This window comes from Chiloscyllium plagiosum, chromosome 11, assembly GCF_004010195.1.
Source record: "Chiloscyllium plagiosum isolate BGI_BamShark_2017 chromosome 11, ASM401019v2, whole genome shotgun sequence".
Taxonomy (NCBI): Eukaryota; Metazoa; Chordata; class Chondrichthyes; order Orectolobiformes; family Hemiscylliidae; genus Chiloscyllium; species Chiloscyllium plagiosum.
In genome coordinates, this window is record NC_057720.1 from 22941053 (window position 1) to 22966836 (window position 25784).

General features: G+C 40.1%; 1 long non-coding RNA gene across 1 annotated transcript; it reads left to right on the forward strand.

The window, feature by feature from the left end:
- Window positions 1-35: 35 nt before the first annotated feature.
- LOC122554213 lies at window positions 36-25443 on the forward strand. Its single transcript, XR_006312941.1, has 3 exons — window positions 36-1207; window positions 1430-1782; window positions 23270-25443. It is a non-coding gene; the product is annotated as an uncharacterized LOC122554213 (long non-coding RNA).
- The last annotated feature ends 341 nt before the right edge of the window (window positions 25444-25784 follow it).

Sequence of the window (25784 nt, forward strand, 5' to 3'; positions counted from 1 at the left end):
CACCCCAGAAATAAAACACACTCGTTGGGTTCCAGATTTGCAAGGGGTTTATTTGCCAGAGAGAGATGATTACATCTAGGCACCATTTAACATAATTTCGTGGATCCCAAACATGCTAATGGTCGATTAATTGAAGGAGATCTGACGTCCCCACTTCATAGTCCCTTATTCATGAGTTCCAGTAGGAGATGATGGATACCTCTGGGACCCTGTTCATATATATACAGCGCGGGGAACAGCAGCTCCGAATGGTTTCAGGATCAGGACCAGCCAGCACTGAACGCTGACATATGTCGAATGAAGTTTAATAATAATAAAAAAACGGATTTTCTCATCAGAATTCGAGCCCAGCCACGTCCTCTCACACAGTTAGCATTGCTTTGAAACCCTGCCATATGCTGTTTATTTGAGTCGATTTTAGATCCCAAACCTACCATTTTCACATTGGGTGCGAATAACGTGGGCTTGTTTTTAGGTATTGGGCTGTGAAATCAGTTATACTTGTAATGGACCACCGGAGAGATTATCTGACCAGGATGAAACCAAACCCCTTCCATGCTAGATTACTGGTGTATCGCCAAAGGGATTACTTTGGTTTTTGGCGGGTTGGATAGAGGGAAGTCTTGTCGAGGTATTGGAATGATTTGTAAATTGAGATTTAGAATTTCTGGTACCTATCATCGCGTCTGAATGGAAAACGAGACTCATTTTAGTTATGCTGGAGTTTTATAACGGGGTGAAGTTGAACTCGCATTACTTATGTGCGATGCCTTTCCATTTACTTGACCAGACCATAAATGTGCCTTGCGTTCCAAATGGCAAAGGATATATTCAAGTCGGTTATTTTCACATGCGAATTTATTTAGCCAATAACCCTCAGATATTGCGCTTAAGTCGAAATTGACTGGCTTTGTAAGCCATTTGTCAGACTGGATGCTGGATGCATTATTTATTTACTGATGTGCGGATTGCAAATTCCAGAGCAAAATCTTAAACTGCGCTCGGAATGGGGGAAACAAAATAGAAACAGAATTGGCGTTTCTTGCAATTGCGTGGTTTCTTTACCAGAGAACTATGATAGCCATGTGCCAACAGGTAAATACTGTGTGTCTATTCACACTAATACTGCAGTATTTGCTCACGTCTGTTTTACGACACCTAAAATCAACCAGACAGACTACTAATTAACACGGAGCTGACTCCAAATGTGAGTTCTTAAAATTGTCTTTATAAATAGGGGGTGGGGAGAGGGGTCTTCGTTTCGTAAAGGGAGCGTGTAACACTCAAGCAATGGTAGAAGGGTAGCCCTGCCACACCACCTCCTCACTGTTTTGTATCCGTCTGTTAAATGTTCTTTGGAAAGCTGCAAGCAATGACAATCTCTCCCTCTCTCTCCTTTTCCACAATCCCCCTGACACTGCAACTTCAGCTGAAGCCCTAGAGGACCACTGTGCTCACTGCCAGCTGCTATGTCCCGCTCTTCACATCCAACCGAAGCTTCCCAGATCTGAGACTTGACTGCCCGTCCGACGTTGCCAATCAAACAAATCAGAGGTTGTGCGGAAATTCGCCGCGTCTTCCCTGCGGTTGCTGCCGTTAACGGTATAGCAAACGGCACGCTTGGTGGTTTCAACTGAACTCCGAATCTTCAGACGTACTGGGCGACATGTGAGCAGAAGCTGTCCTGCTCTAGCCCTTTATTAGATATGGGCCAATATGCAACAGAGCCGCTTTAGTTTGGGAGGCGCCAGTCATGTCGAACTATTGCCACCTGGAGGCCAGGTTTGTATAGCTCTATTGTTTTTCGCCTGGCTGATTTTTAGATGGGAATACTGGAAACTCCAATCCAAAAACGTACAGGCAGCATTCAGCATATTTGACTTGTCTCCTCGCTAAATTATTACAGTCTGCAGGAGAAGGATCATTTGCTTATAAATGGATTATCTTGGAAAACGGCCTACCTCCTCCCCCCCCCCCCCCCCCCCCCCCCCCCTACCTCCTCCCTCCCCCCCCCCCCGCGCCCCCAGCATCTCTTGTCACCCATTTAGATTTTGCAAACTTTACTATTTGCTTACTTGGATTAAGCCATGACAAAGATCCCAATTAGAGATGCTTATATTTATCCGCATGTAGTCTTCCGATATAAACAAAGCACAAAAATGCTAAATGTTTTCCTTTTACAGAGCATTAAAATCATTTCTGTTTAAACAGATTGGGCTTATTGCGTCTTATTAAATTGCCATTTTGTAATAGTCTTCATTGCAATAAAATAGAATACGGCCTACCAACGTCATTTTGTCCATCACTCTTAGAGCCACCTTCCATTGTAGCCGACATTAGGGAGCGGTTTTGGTCATCTGAGATTTGAAAGGACTTTATTGGTGGTACTGTCTCATTTATATTTTACAAAGGACATGCAACACTGTTTCCCAAAACGTTTTCGTTCCAATCAAGTTGGCGTCATGGTTCCTTTAGTAATCGGTCATTACGTTCAGTCATTGATTTTAGGAACAATGTTGATCGATAACATGTTAAAGATGGACGGGTTTTGTTCGGGTCCATTGCAATTAGCATGAACACAGCAACTATCTGTATAAGCCTATGGGGAGAACATGTATACTATCGAGAGTGAACAATCAGATCATCAAAATATTAGCTAGTCTATAAATTGCTCAATCTTTCTCTCTACGCTTCTCGCAACCTTTCAGTTTTCCCACCTTTTTAAGTGTGAATGGCTAAAACAGCTATATTAGACAAATGGACGAACAACGCTATTTCTATGTAACCGCAGAGTGTATAGAACTATTAAACAAACTCGAGCACTTGGCTGTATCTGAACATATAGTAATAAACCAGATGAATCAAACAAAATTCAGGTTAGGTATTTTATTGTAGTTATTGCCAAATGTAAAAAGTGTTCGTATTTACTTGCATATGTATACACACATTACTTCAGAATTGTTAAGTGTGGTTATTACATGTGTGGAACAACAAACTGGCAAACTAACTATAAACTTTCACTGCCATTACGAGATATAATAACATAATTATGAACATAAACTAAACGCAATACATGTAAGACGGTTTGTGCCTCTGTCAGTAATATTCTATATAAAAAAGTAAGCTGTCAATTACAGTCCCCATGCTGTAGCTTGCACTTTCTTTGCTGATTTGCAGCAGTGTTATTTAAGGATAAAGTTATGAGGCAGTCAGATTGGGATGTCCTCTTCACACGGACCGTGAGCGCCCCCTACTGCTCAGACACGAAGCCAAACACAAACAGATCTCCACCTTCCACAGGGTTTCAGCCAGACCCACTTCCTTCCAATTTCCTAAAACGAGAGAAAAATTAAAGGATTATACATTCGTTTCATTAGTCTAATTGTAGCGAGGTGATTTCGTGTTTTATGTTACATGGATCAAACAATTGAAGAAAGGTACAAACATAATCCACAAGATAAACGGGTCAATTTATTTCTAAATTAAAAACAGTAAAGGTGGATTGCACTTATCAAAGAAATACTTTAACCGTATAATGTTGCTTAGTTGGTGAGTTACAACTTTCACCATGTAAAATAGATAATTTGTATAATGGATGTTTACACAGGAAATCACAAAGTATAAATCACAACTACATCGATATTGTCACGGACTCATTACTACCTAAAGTACCAAGACCTGTTGTGAATAAACTTCGGAGACCTTTGCAATTACATCTTGTGGGCAGCCTAATATTTGGAATTGCGTTGGCGTTAAACGGAGATCAAAATATAATTGGAGATATTCGCAAATCTAAATAATTACACGATCTGAGCGACTGATCACAATACCAATTCTTTCTTGTCCGGGTCACCAGTCACTTCTCAACACACTCTTGACCAAAAGAAAAATACTTCTCCCGGATATAGAATACAAAATACAGGAAAGCAAGATTGATTATAGGATTAGCTGATTCGCACTAAGAGTCGCACAATAAGAGAGGGGATGCGCAATTAAATTTCTCGCAATTCCCCTTTTAAACTCCGCAGCCCGCTAAAAGAAATCTTACCTCCACAGGGATTCTGCTATCCCTTTAAGAAAATCAAAGAATATTGAGAGACGAGAGGAAAAAAATCCCGGAAACTATTCATTCGTTTACAATCATAACAAATAAAAAAATTAAAAAGGACCACGGGTGGGTTCCAAAACCACGAATATTTGTCTATATTAAATCATTTTACATGTTGTCTTAAATACTGTCACCCTGCAGAGTAATAACAACAAAGTAAATGCACAGATAAAGCAAATCGCAAAAAACCAAAAAAAACAGAAATCCTTCTGAGCACTGGAACCTGCTAACCGATATACAGTTTATGCCTAATGACTCCACTGTACAATTTAAGCATAAAAGGCCGCTTGATCTTTGGTGTCATTAGCTTAGAGTAAAAACAAGGCCCGTTACTTCTTCCATCTCTCAGATGTGTATTTTATTCCACATTCAGAAACGCAGCAGCTTTGATCCCCCCCCCCCCCTCCCGCTGTTCTGCTTGACAGGTTAGGCTAAAGCACTACTTACCCAGTATGGGGCCAGGTATAGAAAGGGAAAGGGAGGGGAAAATTCCTGCCGCCTGCACAACCAGATTGAAAGCTGTCAATCATTATTACCAGTACATAGACAAAGACTTGTCTGGGCTCTAACTCAAGCGCGAGGTAAGTGTGATTCAACAGTTTTTAAAGCGGAAAAAAATCAATTAACTGGTGCCAAAATAATGCAACTTAATTTGTTAATGGGACTTAAAATATTAATTATACATAAACGCTGAGAGCATGTGATACACATACAATACTGTTTGAACTAAAATAGACTTTGCTGCACCGCAGTTACTAATACTTTGTCACCGACAGCGAGATGACCCACTGCAGGCTGGCACACAGTGACTTCGAAACCCAAGTAATTGTTCAGAACTACGGGAGAACAACTCACCATACCGTTTTTGCTATGTTCAATACGAACCCCAACTTTCAAGGCCGATTAGTACAATGTCTGACTGGAACAGGTACCTTGGACAAATGGTAATGCTGACTGTCATCTCTGCAGTTTTCTGTTTCCACTCAGAACTGCTGGGTACAACAATACTGGAGACAGTGAACAAAACTGCCCAAAATTTTACTTCCTTAAATATTTCACAAGACTGAGTTACCAAATTAAGTTATAAAAGATTTTATTGACCTAGTATCTACCACTTAAGATGCTTCTACCCATACTGTGTACATTCCACAATCTATACACCACACATCTCGTCTACCACGTGTTTTACAATCGCAGTATGGGATCCTCCACAATTACACGGTACACACTTAGCCTCTTAATTTTATTCTACATCTCTGATTGGGGGACTTTATTTGAAGACCATTGCTGTATTTCGTATTCCAAACAAATACTGATCAGCAGAGTTAATGTGACAGCAAACGTCGACTGTTTAAAACTGATCTGTTTGTTGTCTCGCATCAAGTAAACCAAAAAATGACAAAATGGTTTTGAATTCTTGCCTGTTTCAGTTTCTTACAATTGGAGAGGAAGTTAAAGTGTGGAACTGTACCTTATTTCAACTACACTTTACCGTCACTTATACTGATTTGGGGCATACTGCAATCATTAGGGAACGGGGAAGCTATATTCCAATATGCATCAATTTAGCTTCCATTATGTATTTATCAGTTCAGAATAGCTGTAGGTGGCACTCAACATTGGGCCACAAATTAATTTAAATTTCACAATTGGTTTGGTTCATCGAGTAGAACAGATGTAAATTGATACAAGTCAGAATCATTTCATGTAATTGCTGCATCAATGATAGTCATCCAGTTTAGAAAGGAAGTTGTTTCCACGGGTAAATTCGTGGAGATCTAGTCTCTCTCTGAAACACAGGCAAAAAATATATTGAGCATCACAAAGCTTTTTTTGTTTTTTTTCTTTCGCAATGAAGAATCGGACTATTTTCTGGGCCTCTCTTTTATAGCCATAACCACAGCTATCATCCAAATATTACTATTCTCTACCCTCCCCATTCACGGCCGACAAATCCTTTCTTTGAGTGAAAAATATATTTTTTCCTTCTAAAAATCACCCTGCATAAAGACAGTATTATATGCCTCTGGAGAAGGTGGGCCTTGAACCCGGTTCAAGGGGTAGGGACGCTATAATTTGCGCAACAAAAACCTTGGTGCAGGGCTCGACAGAATTAGATCACATAGTTTGCGCCAAGTCAATTTATCAGGAACAAATAACGCATAGACACCAGTCGCCTCACGGCTCTCCAATCAATGAAATCAATTGGTTTGGAAACTTCCAGCTCGAGCTAAATAGGGAAGCTTGGAAATGTGTTTTAACCAATGACAGCCCAATTCGTAATAAGGGCATAATGCACTGAAGAAGGGTCACTGGACCTGAAACGTTCACCTTGCTTTCTCTGCACAGATCTGCTGAGTTTCTCCAGCAATTTCTGCTTTTGTGTCATAGGTCCACTATATTTACTGGGTCCCAGGTTTAAGCCTGTCATTAGCTCTGAAAGACACACGTAGAGATCACTTAACAATATAGTGTGTCTATATTTTAACATCTGTCTTGGATTCCAGTGGGAATGTTGATTTAAGTCATTAAGGAATCAGATACGTTTCTTTCTAAAAGTCAAGTTGCAGTTTGGCGAAGCGGAATCCCCTTTGGATTTATTATCACGACCGTGCCGAACACCAACACAAATGCCATGTATTACTTTCCGCCCTGGCCAAAGAGCGCTTAAAGGTCCTCTCCTGTTGAAACTGTCCGTGATACTGTCGAGCCAGCTGCCAGAACCGGTACAGCAAGGAGGGGGAGGGAACTCTGGATAAAATACCTGGGCAGATATACTTTTAAAAAAAAATCACCCCAAGCGTCACTTCCACCCACAATTCCAGCGTTGAACGTGCTTAGGACAATGAGCATCCAATAGCACGTTAGGACAGGCCAACTTGTTTATTTTAGGTTTGATTTTTAAATTAAATATTCCCGTGAGAGTTCCGTTTATTCCTTTAGCCACTGGCGACTATTGACTAACACGGCCCAGCTTCGATGTGCAGTGTGTCTGTTTCGTTTATTACGGCCAAGCAATGACCTTGTCAGCATAAACCTGAAGTAGAAAATTGAGACGAAAGTATAGGAATTACGACGTTACGTGTGTACACAGGAGACTTTTGGAATATTGCATTCATTTCTGGCCTCGCTGCTACAGGAACTATGTTGTTTGAATTAACTATGTGATCAGTCTGTATTGCTCGCAAGACAGAGATTAGATTCCATACAGTGTAGAAACAGGCCCAACCAGTCCACACCGACCCTCCGAAGAGTAACCCACTCAGACCCATTTCCCTCTGCCTAATGCACCTAACGCTATGTGCAATTTAGCATGACCAATTCACCTGACCTGCACATCTTTGGACTGTGGGAGGAAACCAGAGCACCCAGAGGAAACACAGACAGTCACCCAAGGTTGGAATTGAACCTGGGACCCTGGTGCTGTGAGGCAGCAGTGCTAACCACTGAGCCATTGTGCCTCCATTCACATGATAATTCAATTCAAACTTGAAAGGATTTAAGTTATAGGGAGAGGCCGAATAGGTTGGGCTATTTTCCCTAGAGCTTAGGAGGTTGAGGGGTCACCTTATAGGGGTTTATTAAATCATGAGGGATATGGTTAGGATGAATAGCCAAGGTCTTTTTTTTCCCAGGGCAGGGGAGTCCTAAACTAGAGGACATAGGTTTAAGGTGAGGGAGGAAAGATGTAAAAGGGACCTCAGGCACAACATTTTCACGCAGAAGGTGGTGCGTGTATGGAACCAGATGCCAGAGGAAGTGGTGAAGGCTGGTACAATTACAACATTTAAAAGGCACCTGGATGGGTATATGAATAGAAAGGGTTTAGAGGGATATGGGTCAAATGCTGGAAAATGGGACTAGGTGAATTTAAGATATCTGGTCAGCACGGACAAGTTAGACTGAAAGGTCTGTTTCCATGCTGTGCAACTCTATAAGTTGTCTCTATTTGTATGTTTCACATTAAGTATCAGTCTTGTGGCGAATTTTGTTTATTTTTTGAGGAACTGAACAAATCACAGAATTCTTCAGGCACTGTAGGAGGCCATTCAGCCCAAAGTACCAGCACCTGTTCTATTACTTAGTGCCAATCTCCTGCCTTTTCTTGATTTCCTTGCGCACCTTTTCTAACTAAATAATCATCCAATGTCTTCTTGAATGTGGAGAAAGTGAGGTCTGCAGATGCTGGAGATCAAAATTGAAACTTTATTGCTGGATCAGCACAGCAGGTCAGGCAGCATCCAGGGAACAGGAGATTCGACGTTTCGGGCACAGGTGCTGCCTGACCTGCTGTGCTGTTCCAGCAATAAAGTTTCAACTTCTTGAATGTGTCATTGAACCGCCTATGTTCCACCACCCCCCCATCCTTAACATTTCCAGGCAGTGCATTCCATACAGTAATCGATGGCTTTGTAAAGAAGTTTATTTATTGAATTTGTTTGCCTATCACTTTCAATCTATACTGTCTCATTCGCTTTGCTTTTGAGAAGGCACAGCTTCTACTCCTCTACTCAGTCCAGCCCACTCATGATTTTGAAAACCTTAATCAAATCTCCTCTCAACCTTCTCTCCAAGGAAAACTCCCAACTTTGAGAAATTGTGAACTTCTAAAACCAAATATTAACAGTTGAAGATCAATTGGTCTCTACATAAATCTTGACAGGTCTGAATGGACTATATAGGCAGAACAAGATTACAGTCACAGTTAAAAGTGCCATCACTACTCTAATACTCTAAATTCAACAACTTCTAAATAAGGCCCAGGCTACTACTGAAGTACAGAACATGCTCATGACATAAGGTTCCATGAGAAAATGTCAACAAATATGGAGCCAAAGAAGAACAAAATTCTGAATAAAGTCACTAAAATAAGTAATCATTAGCTGTCAGCTTTTGCTACCAGCCTAGCCTGGACTATCCCATCAACTGTAACCTCCTTGTTATATGTCCCTGTAATCGAATGGAATGTTTGACCATTACAAAGGGGCTCATAGCTTCAGAAAAGACATGTATAACTTGGTGAATGTTAAACAGTTAGATATGTACAATGTTTCTGTCCAAGATAATGAAGCATAATTATCATTTGTTCTAAATCTTTTCAATTTAATAAAGATTGGAATTCAAATTGTCATTTTTCTACATATTAATTATGGAACAACTGGATTATATTGCACAAAATATATACTTGCAAAACTTTCAAAATGAGAGCCTTCTTTACTGGAACCCATTGCCTTTTACCTTACTTATTTTTTCAATTGTAAATTACGATAAAGAACCTACATTATTTCTGGAAGAGAAAGAACAGAGATGACACCAGGTGCAATGATCAGAGATAAAAGGAGCAACAAAAATATGAAGAGTAAAACTGAATGAAAAAGCTATAGTAAAGGATGACAGCTGGCAAATCTTTCCAGTCACAGTAACTACACTTTGTACCAAAGGAAGTGCAGTAAGGATGACGGTTTTAATTCTGATTGCACTTGGTTGCAGCTCCATGAGATTCTTAGTTTCTTCTAGATTTCACTTTGCTTCCATCAATTTATTGCCTAAATCCTACAGGTATAACAGATAACCAATAAATGGGAAAGTTGTAGGTCACCACCCACTTATTACAGGTTCAATACCTGAAAATAAAATTATTGATTATAACTTTTGCTCATTCAACTAAAGATGTCCTTTCAGTTATTCCCTTGCAGTTTTTCATTGCCTTGATCTGGTTTAGGCAGGCTCTTTTACTCATAAAAATCAAAGAAACCATTATCTGACCTAACACAAAGCACTCTTCTCAGCTAATGAATGATAGGTCTTTAACAAGAAAGTTGAGTTATAAGCTTTCTATAACTCTTAAGTGCTTGTGTTTAGCATTTTATAGGCTTGATTCGTGGCTGTTGACTGTCGTAAGACTTGCATGCATGAGTTGTTTCTGTTTGAAAAGAAGATGTCAGATGTTTTTATCATTCTCATCAAACCACTCTTAGTGTTTGCACTTTCAATATCCCAGGATGACTTCTAAATTCTCAAATCCTGGTAACGAGCCACTATTGAAGAAGGAATCTACATGTACATCCAAAAAGCCACTTTTAACTATGGCTAACTCTACGGTCATGTCTGGAACAAGATGGCCTTAAGCTGAAAGCTAAATTCAACAGTTTACCAGATCATTGCCCTTCCCATTCTGCTCTATGGCACAGAATCTGAACTTTGCTATAGGCATTGTATTAAAATGTTGGAATGCTTTCACCAAGGACACAACCACAGGATCCTTTAATGTGCTGAGCACAACAGAGTAGAGTCCACTATCCAAAATTTTAAAAGGGCAGATATCACAGTTGCATGGATACCTTCAGAATTCACAAGTAGATCTGATTTGGGAAACTGCCTCAGGGCAACCATCAGGGTGATCAGTACAAACGCTACAAGGGCACCCCAGAAATGAACCATACAAACTTAATCACAGCAAATTATTTTTTAATATTCTAACACAAATGCATTTAGTCTGATATCTTCTGCCATATATTTCAGCTTTAAGTTTGGACAAGTACTATATTTCAGGGCAGCAGTTTGCATAAAGTGTTCTGAAATAGCAATTCTTGTTCAGTACAGAAATCTGGTCAGTGCTTTCTGTTAATCTGGATCCAAAGGTCTGGTAAATTGGGAAACATTGCATTCTTTATGAAACCTTAAATTTTTGTGATAGCTCCACGAATAGCGAGACTGTATCTCCAATGTGATTTTCATTTTTGCTGCATGGTTAGAATACAGTCCTTGACTTTCAGTAGGGGAGATGGCAGATGCCCATCCCTAACTCTGAAACTTAAAATCCTATCTTTGCACTGTTCCATCTTTACATTGATTATAAGTTAACAATCCAAAGGGTGACTTGATAGAAGTGTACAAGATGTTGAGAGGCATTGATTGTGTGGATAGCCAGAGGCTTTTTCCCAAGGTGGAAATAGCTATCATGAGGGGCCATCATTTTAAGATTATTGGAAGAAGATTTAAGGGAGATGTCGGAGGTAGGTTCTTTCCACAGTGTCTAGATTAGAGTGGTGCTGGAAAAGCACAGCAGAATCCTACTGTGAATCCTCTTGTAAGGATGCCTGCCTTGAAGAAGTTTTCCTCCTCTCTCTACAAGAATCTCAGTGAGTCTCTCTCTCACTGAAACCCCAGGTCATCTCCTCTGCCCTGAAGCTCTTCAACCATGTCCTCATTTCTCTTTCCCCCACCTCACCCCAGCTCCAGCCTTCCAGCTCAGCACCGCCCTCATGACCTGTCCTACCTGATTTAGACTCTGGTTTCCAGCATCTGCAGTCCTTGTTTTTACCTCTTTCCACAGTGTGGTGAGCATGTGTTATGCACTGCCAGCAGTGATAGTAGAGTCTGATACATTAGGGACACTTAAGCAACTCTTGGATAGGCAGATGGATGACAGTACAATGAAGAGTATGTTAGTTAGTTTGATCTTAGAGTCGGATAAAAGGTCGGCACAACATTGAGGGCCAAAGGGCCTGTACTGTGCTGTACTGTTCTATGTTCTATTTTAATTCACTGTTTTAGTTGCATGAATATGCGTTGTAGGTATGATATGTAGCACGATTGACAAACAGACAAATTTTCCAGTGATATGTGAATAGATAGCTTAGGTTGCTACTTAACATGAATGGAATCAATGCTTTAATTGCTAACTGATGCAGAAGATATGCATTATTATCTGGAATTTTACAATCTAAAGAAAAAGCCTGAAAATTTTCAAACCTATTGGTTCCAAATCTATCTATTCAAATATAATAAATCAACAAATATTTTTGTTATGGTTTTGCTATTTATAAACCACTCCACTTCTGTTATTCCATTTCCCCTGATAGTTTTCTTAAAACTGTGCTTTACACCAAAGATTAACAACATTGTCAAGTGCTCATCTTGGATTTGCAAAATACTGAAAATAGTATTTATTACATCTGTTTGTTGATATAAATCTATTTGATTTATACAATACATAGCATTAACTCTAATGTATCACAACTGCTATAAAATTTGAAATGCAGTTGAGAACAGGAAAATGGGGTGGAGTCTATAGCTTGTCGCCTGGAACTAAAAATTACACCCTGCTCCAGAACTGAGCAGTTAAAAATAAAGCATGGCATTCAATCACATTCATAAAAGGTATGGATAATGCACTAGTATGCTGGGATTTGTTCTAGTTCAGTACATTTCTATATTTTACAAGAATGTCAATTATGTGCTATTGAACATTAGCCTCTTGAAATAAAAATCCATGAGAACAAATGTCAGAAATTAATATGTTGCTGACTAATGATTAAGTTTAATTAAAAATTCAAACAAAATAAAGGACAATCAAGCTTTCTTCAAATAATTATGGAGTCACATGTCTGCAAGCACAATAACGTTCCCTGCTCTCCAGATTAAATGCCTAGCAGTGTTGAATTCTGTGTTTTAACTGCTCGCATTATTATTTGACATTAGCGGAAAATAAAGTATGTTTCAAAGTTTAATATTTGATTTGCAGTGTTATGGACTTTATACATACATGTATTCATTTTTAAATTAATATGTGGCTGTTCTCTCAAACAAAAGTGGGTAGAGGGGCTTCTGTATCCAGTAGCTGTGTTTGGTAGCTATATTAAAATCTTGCTTGGAAAGATTTACTTCTTGAAACAGATTTTTAGCAGAGTGTTATGTAATAGAAATTATTCAATGGTATGATGTCTGAATAAAAACAGATATGTAGATGGGTTAAAGAAATCCTTGACAGCAACGGAACCTGCAATCACTTATACTGAATTTCAGGCAGTCAGTTCTGAAGTGGCCTCCATACAGTATAAGTGTTAGACTTGTCTCTTGGTAGCATACTGCCTCTGAATCAGAAGGTCATGGATTCTTGGATGGGAATAGAGATTTGAGTATCAATGCAGTGTGGACACCCACCAGCTTTCATTCAAAATGTTAACTCAAGGCTCAGTCTGTCCTTCCACTATTTGAAAGAAATGTTGGAGAAATTCCCTGATATTCTGACAATATTTACCTTTCAATTAATATCACTGAGATAATTTATCTGTTTTGTCGATCGTGCTTTGCGCAGGTTGTTTGATGGAGGTCTCTATGTCACATGATTATCGTGATAGTGTGAAGCCTCTTTTTCATTCATTAGCATGCTCTGAATACTCATTAACATCTCAGCCCTCTGGAATTGTGGTAATCAGCACAATCTCATTAGGCTAAAGCGTTCACAAACCCAACTATATATACTATATATGTATGAGGTAAGCATCTGATGGCATAGACTTCTTCCTCTAAGCCATGGTTATTACAAACTTCTTCACTACCTTGAGCTCCTTCATAACCAAGCTATTTCTTTGTGCAAACATTTACAGTGAAACATGTGAAGTCTGACTGGGTCAAACCAGCTCCTGAGGAGTCCACACCATATGCAGTGATGCCTGTAGTTCTTAAGTGTTTACTGTACAAGGAGTGAAGCCTGACCAAGTCAACAAGCCTGCCTAAGTGAGGCAACCATACTGGCTAATGCCAGCAAATCTGACAATGTCAAACAGATAGGACTTAACTCAAAAGAAGTACAACTCAGAAGTAGGCTCAACATAAAAGGGAGCTTTACTCAAAAGGTTCTGAGAGGGTGGGACACATTGAAAGGAATGTGACTGAATGGAACTGAAAGCACATGGTTATCAAGGCTACTGAAAGTATCCTTGGAATGGAGGGAAGAAACTGATATATAGAGGAGAGAATCACAGTGACAGTGAAAAGGGGCACAAGGAATTGTGGGAGGTATATATTTACCATGGGGAACACCTCAGGTAAAAGAAGAATGGGTTACCGTCGGAGATGGAAAGGGAACCGGCAGGCAGTGCAGGGATAATTTTGTCCAGTTTTTGTCCAATGTGTGCAGGAAGGTTTCCTGACACATTATGTGGACAGGCCAACAAGGGGTGAGGCCACATTAGATTTGGTACTGGTACCCGACCAGGTATTTGATTTGGAGGTAGGTGAGCACTTTGGTGATAGTGACCACAATTTGGTTAGGTTTACTTTAGTGATGGAAAGGGATAGGAATATACCGTGGGGCAAGACTTATAGATGGGGGAAAGGCAATTACGATGCGATTAGGCAAGATTTAGGATGCAAAGTATGTTGAAGGAAACTGCAGGGAATGGGCACATTTGAATTGTGGAGCTTATTCAAGGACCAGCTACTGTGTGTCCTTGACAAGTATATACTGGTCAGGCAGGGAGGAAGTTGTTGAGCACAGGAACCATGGTTTACTAAGGAAGAGGAAGGCTTATGTTAGGATGAGATATGATGGCTCAGTTAGGGTGCTTGAGAGTTACAAGTTAGCCAGGAAAGACTTAAGGAGAGAGCTAAGTAGAGCCAGGAGGGGACATGAGAAGTCTTTGGCAGATAGGATCAAGGGAAACCCTAAGGCTTTTTCTAGCTATATCAGGAATAAAAGAATACTTAGAGTAAGATTAGGGCCAATCAAGCATAGTAGTGGAAAGTTGTGCGTGGATTCAGAGGAGATAGTGGAAGTGCAAAATGAATATTTTTCGTCAGTATTCACACGAGAAAATGACAATGTGGTTGAGGACAATACTGAGATACAATCTCCTAGACAAGTTGGGATTGAGGTGCATAAGGAGGAGGTGCTAGCAATTCTGGAAAGCGTAAAAATAGATAAGTCCCTTGGGCCGGATAAGATTTATCCTTGGATTCTCTCGGAAGCCAGGGAGGAGATTGCTGAGCATTTGGCTTTGATTTTTATGTTGTCATTGTCTATAAAATTGATGCCAAAGATTGGAGGATAGCAAATGTTGTTCCCTTGTTCAAGAAGGGGAGTAGAGACAAACTTCAAAATTATAGACCTGTGAGCCTTACTTCGGTAAAGTGTTGGAAAGGGTTATAAGAGATAGGATTTATAATCATCTAGAAAGGAATTAGGGATAGTCAACATGGTTTTGTGAAGGGTAGGTCATGCCTCACAAACCTTATTGAGTTCTTTGAGAAGGTGACCAAACAAGTAGATGAGGGTAAAGCCGTTGGTGTGGTGTATTTGGATTTCAGTAAGGCATTTGATAAGGTTCTCTATGGTAGGCTATTGCACAAAATACAGAGGTATAGAATTGAAGGTGATTTAGTGGCTTGGATCAGAAATTGGCTAGTTGAAAGAAGACAAAGGGTGGTCTTTGATAGGCAATATTCATCCTGGAGTGAAATTACTAGTGGGGTACTGCAAGGATCTGTTTTGGGTCCACTGCTGTTTGTCATTTTTATAAATGACCTGGATAAGGTGTAGAAGAATGTGTTAGTAAATTTGCGGATGACACTAAGGTCGGTAAAGTTGTGGATAGTGATCAAGTATGTTGTAGGTTAAAGAGAGATTTAGATAAGCTGCAGAACTGAGCTGAGAGGTGACAAATGGAGTTTAGTGAGGTGATTCACTTTGGTCGGAGTAACCAGAATGCAAAGTACTGGGCTAATGGTAAAATTCCTGGTAGTGTGGATGAGCAGAGAGATCTCAGTGTCCAGGTACATAGATCCTTGAAAGTTGCCACCCAGGTTGATAGGGTTGTTAAGAAGGCATACGGTGTGTTAGCTTTTATTGGTCGAGAGATTAAGTTTTAAAACCATGAGATTATGCTGCAGCTGTACAAAACTCTACTGTGGCCACGTTTGGATTATTGTATCCAGTTCTGTTCATTGCATTATAGGAAGGATGTGGAAGCTTTGGAAGGGGTTCAGAAGAGATTTACTCAGATGTTGCCTGGTATGGAGGGAAGGTGTTATGAGGGAAGGCTAAGGGACTCGAGGCTGTTTTCGTTAAAGAGAAGGTGACTGAATTGAGGCATATAAGATAATCAGAGGGTTTGATAGGTTGGACAGTGAGAGCCTTTTTCCTCGGATGGTGATAGTAAGCACGAGGGGACATAACTTTAAATTGAGGAATGATAGATACAGGACAGATGTCAGAGGTAGTTTCTTTATTTAGAGAGTAGTAGGGGCATGGAACACACTGCCTGCAACAGTAGTAGACTCACCAACTTTAAAGGCATTTAATGGTCATTGGATAGGCATCTAGATGAGAATGAAATAGTGTAGGTTAGATGGGCTTCAGATCGGTTCCACAGGTTGGCACAACATCGAGGGCCGAAGGGCCTGTACTGCGCTGTAATGTTCTATGTTCTATGGTCTAACACAATTATGTAATTGGGCATACTGGAGATCGAGACCTAGTAAGTGAATTGCATAAAAGATAGCAAAAACTAAGGCTAAGCAGTTAGACCTGAATGCGAGTGGGATCAATAGTAACAGCAGAACATTTGAGGGAGAATCTAGAAGGGTTGATAGTCTCTAGGAAAGACTGAAGGAAGGGAAGCAGAGGAAAAGAGAAGGCTATCCACAGTCACTTAACAGGAGATTGTTTGTAGAGGGTGAGTAAATTAAATAAGAAATTAATTGTGCTGCAAAAGAAGGCCTTGCAGAGATTGTTTCGTACCTATAGTAGGTGTCTGAGATAGATTTGCATTTGTTCCCGCACAAGTGCAAACACAGACAACTGAGGGAACGGAAATAGAAACTGAAAAAATGCTATTGCATGAGCACTCAGTTAATAACTTAGGGAAGCATTTGCTGAAGAATAATGGCAAATAACTGCCATCAACTCTTAAAACCATCATTCTAACGTGTCCCATGATTCAACTAATACTGAAATGAAGGGCACATGAGACTCACCAATGAGGTCATTAATGCACATATAGGAATATTTGCTGCGTATTTACCAAATGGGCAAAGGACACGGTGATGCAACTTGCATAGGCCTTACATTTGAACAGTTGTCATGTGGTATTGCAAAGGATTATGAAGACTGCAGATGGTCATATTGAGGTAATTGCCACATGCAGGAAAAGCAATGTGAAGATCAATGCTTGGGAAACTTGGACATGACAGAATGAGAAAGGTGAGGACTAGTCATGGGTCATGGAGGATGCACTTCACCATGTAGAAGTGGCTGTCGGGCAGGCTTCCACTCAACACATGAACAACTTGGTAAGAGTCCACAAGGTGGATTGATGACATAAAGATCTCAAATGAAAACAAATTCCTCACTCCTGATATTTCTTCACAGACTAATACTTCCATTGTCAGACGCTTGACCAACCTATTTCAGCATGTAATAGAATGCAGAAGTTAAGAAAGAAGAGGGAGAGAAGAAGACAGGATGCATTGCTGACAGAACTAGAGACAGACAGCTGCAGCTTTGGGCAAACACACCTGAACAGGCGGTCAAGGGTGTTCAGCACCATTGAACAGCATTATCGAAAGAAGGCCTACTGAAGGTGTTACAGCTACCTGTAGATGAGAGAAAAGCCATGATGGAGATGTCTTTGCTGTCACCTATACCTGCCACTTGTTGCAGGCAGATCTGCAGCCACAGAGGCTGTGAGTCAGTGCTATCTCTGTGCTGCTGAAGATCACAGATATATTGAACTTCATCGCTATAGACTTCACAAGGATGTGGCCTTTTCAAAACAATGTTATGGGAGTTCACCAGTGTCCTGTAAAGGAAAGTGACACAATTTGTCCAGTTTACTATGGACCCAGGAAGCCAAGGTACCAGAGCTATCAGATTTTAAGCCATTGCTGAGTTTGCTCAGCTACAATTGGGCCATTGACTCCACATGCAGAGGTCCATAAGCATCATTCAGCCAAGTTCACTCTTGGGATTTGGCTCCTGCAATGTCTGGCTGATTTGTGACCATAGGCAAGAATTCCTGCAGTTGTGTGCCCGCATCCACTGGGCTGTCACAATGCTTACATTCTGCACAACATCAAGGTTCCTAAAATGTTTTCTCTGCCACATCATCCCCAGGTCTGGCTCATGGATGACAAAGTCTGCCCAAAAATGCATGGTTAATGACCTCAAACACTAACCCTCAGATTGATGCTGACCAAAGCTACAGTGGTGTCCATGCATAATGTGGGCCAGTGAGGCCCTCACAGAACAGACAAATGGTCAAATCCACCTCTATGACAGGGCGAGAACATGGATGAGGGGAGATGAACTGACCACCTGTCTTCTCAGATGAGGAAGAAGGACAGTCTGACAGAGATGCTGAAGGAGCAAACACTGATGATGAGGATACTGAAGAAGCCAGAGCAGAACTGATGAAGATGGGCTAGCTTGAACCTTATAGCATGGAAAAATGTGAACAATCAGAACTATTAGCTAATTATGGTACAAAGGCACTTTTGCACTAATGGGAGTGCTTGCTTTAGCCTTTTAATACTTGAATTGTTTTGTTTGCTTTTACTTGAAAATTAATTTATTTCCTTGGCACCAATAACTTGCTATTCAGTTCCCTGGCCAGATCATCAGCATGGAATTATCCATGATTATGTAGGGCTGTATTTATATAACTCCAACCTAAGTTTGCAAGAGGAATTCATCTATTACTGAGATGTAGAGTGGCTAAACCAGGATGATTGATTCCCAAAACCCAAGCATCTAACTTAAGCTCAACCACGAAATTGGTGTTGGAGGGAGTGAAGATTAAGTGTTTTAGATGTGGTGCCAATCAAATAGGTTTCTCGAATCATAGAATCCCTACAGTGTAGGAACAAGCCCTTCAGCCCAACAAGTCCACACTGACCCTATGAAGGATATCCCACCCAAACTCATTCCTCTACATTCACCCTGACTAACGCACCTAACTTACATATCCCTGAAGACTATGGGCAATTTAGAATGGCTAATTCACCTAACCTGCACATGTTTAGATTGTGGGAGGAAATCAGAGTACCTGGAGGAAACCCACACAGACATGGGCAGAATGTGCAAACTCCACAGAGACAGTCACCCCAAGCTGGAATCGAACCCAGGCCTCTGGCACTGAGGTGCACCGGTGTTAACCACTGAGCCACCATGCCGCCCCAGTTGCTTCATCCAAGATGGTGTCAAGCAGCATGAGTGTTTTGTTAATTGCATACACTAAACAGGTGGAGAGTATTCCATCACACTCCCAATTTGTGCCTTGTAGATGGTGGGCAAGCTTTGTCACATCAGGAGGTGAGTTGCCTGCAACTGAATATTGTGTAATCATTCCCACTTCTGATGCTATACTGGAGAGAGGGTTATTGATGAAGCAGCTGAAGATGGTTGGCGCAAGGATGTTACTCTAAGGAACTTCTGGAGTAGAAATGATGACCACCAACCAGTGGACAGTTTTCTCTGCACTTGAGGTAGAGATATCTGGTGATCTCCAGTTCTACGCAACCTTGCAATGTCAACACGCATTGATGACAGTGGTACTAGCCCTGGCAGACCGCAGCAGATTGTTCATCCTCTTACAGTCCTGGAGACAGGTTTCCTTGTATCACTTGTAGGGGCTGACCTCCACGTTGACCTCTGTCCTGACTGCCTTTGTCATTAAGGCTGGCCTTCTTTTGCCAAAGTTAAAACAAAGAACTTTCCTTTTCTCCTGAAGACTCTTCAAGAGAATTGCTACAGCAGCATCACTAAATATGGTCTTGCTCTTTGCCCATTCTTTGATAGCTCCAATGGTTGGTTAAGGAGAAATGGTGAGCAGAATTTGACTGATGCTCCTGCATTGCTGAGAATGTAGAGCTCCCCAGTGCCTTTTGAAAACAGTGCCTAGAAATTGGAATCTGGAATCTCCTGGTGGGGGACAGAATTTCCTCTCCACCTGCCTATGTACTTTGGCATTTTACCCATGCATAAACAATAAATATATGATGCATAATTGTGCAAGAAAATCTCCTGAGCTTATAAGTGGCACTACTTTAGTGTAAATTCTTTCTGAAGAAGGGCTTATGCCCGAAACGTCGATTCTCCTTCTCCTTTGATGCTGCCTGACCTGCTGCGCTTTTCCAGCAACACATTTTTAAATTCTTTCTTTCCATAATACACAGCATGGCTACTCTGAAATGAATCAGAATAGTGTATTAATTTCTGCATGTTCAAAACCTCAGAAAAGCTCATTTTACATGATCCAATGCATGCAATGGAACATGATCATTTAGATTTATTTAGAGGCTAACATTGGTTTTCAGATGAAATGGACTTCAAGCACTGAAACGTTTTCTGCAATTTCTTTTAATTAAAGCTTTAAAATTGCAGAAATGAATTGTTTCTACCTTCTGAGTGCTCACTGCTGTATCCAATTCTCCTGTGAATTAAATAAGCAATTGGGCACAGAGGTAAAGAAAGCACGTTGCATACTAATTTCAGTATCATTAAAATTCTTGTACGTTGCCTTAAATTGAATGCTTGGACACAAACTGCTTCAAAAAAGCTTTTTAAGTGAATATAATAGGAGCCTACCTCTTGACATCATAGTTTGCAGGAGTCAAGTTATAATGGTGAAGTGAATTTTGTAGTTCTCCTTTCCTGATGATTCTTTCTGTGAAAAATGGCCAGAAGGACTGTCAGTGAGAACTCATTAAAATTATCTCATATTTAAATATTATACTGTATTTGAACAAGAATGTAACGTACAGGCATGGTTACAGTATTCACTTGAAATCCTCTAGTTTACGTATGTGTGTAGGAACAGGAGGGAACCATGTAGATTCTCAAGTCTGTTCCTCAATTCAATGAGATCATAGCTGATTTGTATTTTGACTCATCATTTGTCCTTGTTTTTTTTTGCTTTTAATACAGCACCTGACAGAAAAAAAGTAAAAGGGTAAGAATTCTGTAATACTAATAATGACTGAATGTAGGTTTTCTCACTGAGCTGGAAAGTTCATTTTCAGACATTTCGTCACCATACTAGATAACATCATTAACGAGCCTCTCGGTGAAGCACTGGTGGTATGGCCTGCTTTCTATTTATATGTTTGAGTTTCCTTGGGTTGGTGATGTCATTTCCTGTGTTGACATCATTTCCAGTGGTTATGTCATTTTTCTGTTCTTTTTCACAGGGGGTGGGATCCAAGTCAATGTGTTTGTTGATAGGGTTCTGGTTGGAATACCATGCTTCTAGCAATTCTCATGTGTGTCTCTGTTTAGCTTGTCCTAAGATGGATGTGTTGTCCCAGTCAAAGTGGTATCCTTCCTTATCTGTATGTAATGATACTAGTGAGAGTGGGTCATGTCTTTTTGTGGCTAGTTGATGCTCATGTATCCTGGTGGCTAGTTTTCTGCCTGTGTCCAATGTAGTTAGATACTATATTGTCCTACAAGTCCTAATCCACAGACTTGAGAACAAAATCTAGCTTTGCATTCCAATGTGTTACTGAGAGTGTACTTCACTATTGCAATTGCTTTCTTTTGGTTGAAATATTACAGTTTTTCAGTTGATGAAACTGTTCCATGGTTCTATATTGAAGACTTGCTGAGTAATTATCCCTGGCATTATGTCCATCCAACAAGATAACTTCAAAAGCAGACACTTTGGTCATAATTGCTACAGAATTTCTGAAGTTACAACATTAAACTGAGAAATACTTCCTTGTCTGTAATACTCTTCAAAATGACCTAAATTGATGTTATATAAATGGAAGTGTTTCTTTGTTTGATTTTGTTTACTCATCTTAGACTGAAGTTTATTTCTTCCAATTGAGAAGAACTAATGGGGCAATGGTATCTTGGCAAAAATGTTAGAAATTGAAAGAAGCAGTGGGGAACTACTGAAATGTTAAAAAATGTTTAAGCTCAATACAAGCCTTACACCATTGGCTGTTATGGTTTTAATCATTGCTACCTTGCGCAGTTCAGTTCTGTTACTGGTTTACATCAGCAGATTTGCACATTGGTATACTGACAATCTCACTTAAGTCCTTAGTGAAACAGGGAGCTTATTCTTTGCATAGCTAAGTCTTTCTTTGATATCTGGTCTGCTAAATTAGCCAGAGGGAAAGTTAGGCTTCTGCCTCTGGATGCTATCGAAAATCTTTATTGTAAAATTGCATGTTTGTGTTTAGTGGGTATTGGATAAATCGTATTGTCATAGCCTGCCAGCATTTACAGGAAAGACTCACCCACGAGTAATAGGTACTTGGGTGAGATATTGTAGGACTAAAGGCACCCCCAGAATAATTCTGCAGTAAAGGTTGAGTGGATTCAAAAGAATAATGTGCAGCGTATTCACCTACATATTTGGATGGGGACTGCAATTTTCAGTTGAGCAAAGACAATGTGGTGATGATATCAATAGTGACAAGCAAAAACTTTCTGTGCAAATAGGTAGTCAGTGTTTATAGAGAAAAGACAGGGAAGATGGCTCAAGAAAACTTTTGGCATAAATGGATAATTTTGGAAGGATCAAGGAAGCATTTACGAGATGCAAGTATGATTGGGAAGGAGATGGCCTTGTGGTATTATTACTAGACTCTTAATCTAGATAGCATTCTAGGGATCTGGGTTCAAATCCTGCCACAGTAGATGGTAGAATTTAAATTCAATAAATATCTGGAATTACAAATCTAATGATGACCATGAATCCATTGTTGATTGTCAGAAAAATCCATCTGGACTAATGCCCTTTAGGGAAGGAAACTGCCATTGTTACCTGGTGTGGCCTGTGTGTAACTCCAGACCCACAGCAATATAGTTGACTCTTAACTGCCCTCTGGGCAATTAGGAATGAACATAAATGCTGCCTAGCCAGTGATGGCCTCATTTCCATGAATTAATAAAAAAAACTGATTTCTATACAATCTAAGCAATATCAAGTTAACTTTGGGTATCTCATGTGTCCCCATTTTAACAATGCAAAACTCAACTTCAGCCTCTCAAGTTAGCAAAGATAATTGAAATGTTTTGGCTGCAATGCTATGATAGACTTTGATTTGGTCAAGCTAACTGAAGAAAGCATTCTTTTGCATTATGGACGAGAATATATCGGCTTTGGAAATTACATGGAATAGAAACAGCTTATTTGCCTAACTGATATATCAGTATTCATATGCAATATCAGCGTCACCTAATTCAGGTCATTGCTTTTCATACTGCCTGCTATATACCTGTACTCTTTTTTTCTAATCTGTCCATCAGGCTGTCTTTGTGAAAATGAGTTTTGCATTGTCATTACTTTCTTTTTCAAGATTACTCACAGGTGCTTTGTTCAATCTATTAACAGTTGTTTTATACTTAATCCCCTTTTGCAGATTCGCTCACAAATTCAAACAATTTCTTCATCGTCATTCTTCTGAACACTTCTTCATTTTCAGGAAAGCAGCAGTCTCGATTTGCAAATGTAACTGTGCACCATGCTATTGCACCAAGGCTTTATGATTTATCATTGTATTTTATATTGTATTACATATTTTAATATTATCTCATTGCTTTTGTATTCTAGTCCTTCAGAAACAAATTTGAGTACTTTGTTGCTGTTCTTTGATGGCTTTATCAATTTGCGATTTAGTTTTTAGTGATTTATGTAGCTGTACTGCTAAATCTCATAAACTGTATTTAATATCTTGCCTTCCAGGAAATAGATAATCTATTCCTCCAAACAGAGTGAACCTTCCTCTTCTTAGGCTATTTCTTGGGATCAAGAATGACTTGTTTCCATTCTAGTTGGATGAGTCTTGAGATAGCTGATAAGTCCAATAGGTGATCTACAGACTCTGATACTTTTTGATGGCCCCCTGGGAATCCAAGTAGAATGAAATCGCTGTATTCCCTATGTTCCCGTTTCCTGTTATTTCTTCAAAGAATTAATTGAGGCTGCTTAAACATTAGTCTTCTGTTAGAAATTCATGCTGACATTCCTATTTTAATACACCTATTATATCCACCTGGTTACTTTGTTCTTTGACCTTTCAACAAAAAAATCTTATTTATCACAATTACTAATTCCCTTGGATGTAGACTGAACAATAAGATCTTGATGAAGTGATCCATCATTGGAAAAGGGGTCTGGCAGGTGTCCTGTTGAATGTCACCACCTTGCCCTTGCTGCTGATTTCTCTCCTTCCATACACATAGCCCCCAAACCAAGAACGCCCATCAGTCCTGCCATCAATCACCTGGCCTTCTGTCGATGTGAGGCCGTGTGTCAGTGTTGTATCAGGAGCAACCCATCTTCTTCCTTCCTTTTTCAGCAATCCTTAGGGATTGAGGATGACATTCTTCTATTCTGGCACTGTGGGACTAAATAGTCCAATACCTGATTCATACACCCTGTCACAGGTGATATTTACTGAAACAGGTTTGTGGGAGGCTTCTGTTTCTACATATTCCTTACTTTGTACTTGGTATTCATCTTAGCCAGTTGGAGATGCTCAACATATTCAAAACTGTTCCTCTTCTCCAACCTGGGTTTGGGCTAAAAGGTCCATTGACTTGGTGGGGATTAATGCATTTTCTCAGATGCTTTGAAGTCACCTTTGAAGTATTTACTGTCCCATTCTCGTAAATGCTTACCATGACAAATCTCCGAGCAGAGAGCTTGTTTTGAAAGTCTTGTGTTAGGCTGTGGTCCATCCAACATGGCTGATTGACCATAACCAGTGCCTTGGTACTGGTGATGTTGACCTGAGTGAGAGCACTGTTATTGGAGCAGTTATCTTGCCAGCAGATTTGTAGAATTTCGCAGAGGCATCTCCAGTGATATTTGCTAGGGTATTTGTTCCATATTGTCCATGCTTCTGATGCATACAAGGGGACTGGTTACACTGATATTCTGTAGACCATGAGCTTGGTGTTGGGCTTGAGGTCTGTGTCATGAAATGCTCTGTCCTTCAGATGGCCAAAGAGCATGCTGACACACTGGAGACAGAATTGAATTACATTGTCAATATCTTCTCTCAATGGAAGGAGGCTCTCAAGGAATGGCAATTGATTCACTTTGTCCAGTGGTTTGCCATGGTTTTTAATAATTGGAGGGTAGTATTGTGCAGTGCAAGCAGGCTGGCAGATGTCCTTTGTCATCCAGACATTTCTCTCTAAACTCACTCTCTCATTCCCTTTGTGAATACATAAGCAACCCACTAATGCATCGACGACAGAGGTTGAGGTGGCCTTTGTTCTGGTTTGGAAGCAATGAAGACTGAACAGTTTCCTACTTGTTCATTAGGGATTACAGTAAGGAGTTTCATTAATACAGTTGGAGTGTTGTAGTAAAAGGATGGAGTAAGAGTGTTGGTAGATTTACACAGGCTTGCTTGACCCCAGTGTGCACGGGTATCAGGTCTGCAGTGGATTCATTGGTGATGTTTATAATATGTACACACTTGGTATAATGAAAAACCCATCTAGCTCACCGATGTTCATTTCAGGGAAGGAAATCTGCCATCCTTACCAGGTCTGGCCGAGATGTGACTCCAGACCCACAGCAATGTTGACTCTTAACTCTCTTCTGGGAAATTAGGGATGGACAATAAATACTAGTGTAGCCAGCAATGTCCTCATTCCATGAATGAATAAAATAAGCAAATTTTTGATTTTGGATGGATTTCTGCAAAGAACTAAAATTGAGGTGAATACTTCATGTTCCCTCCTAGTTTACAGAATCAAAGCCTGTTGTGAGGTCAAAAATGGCCACGTGCAGAGATTACTGCTCCTCTCGGCACCTTTTTTTGGTTTTGGTTTTCTGTGAAGTACTCTGTACCCCTTGCAGGAGTGAATCCACATAGTGAATCAATATGAGCTCTGGAGCCACTGGGAGGAGACAATTAA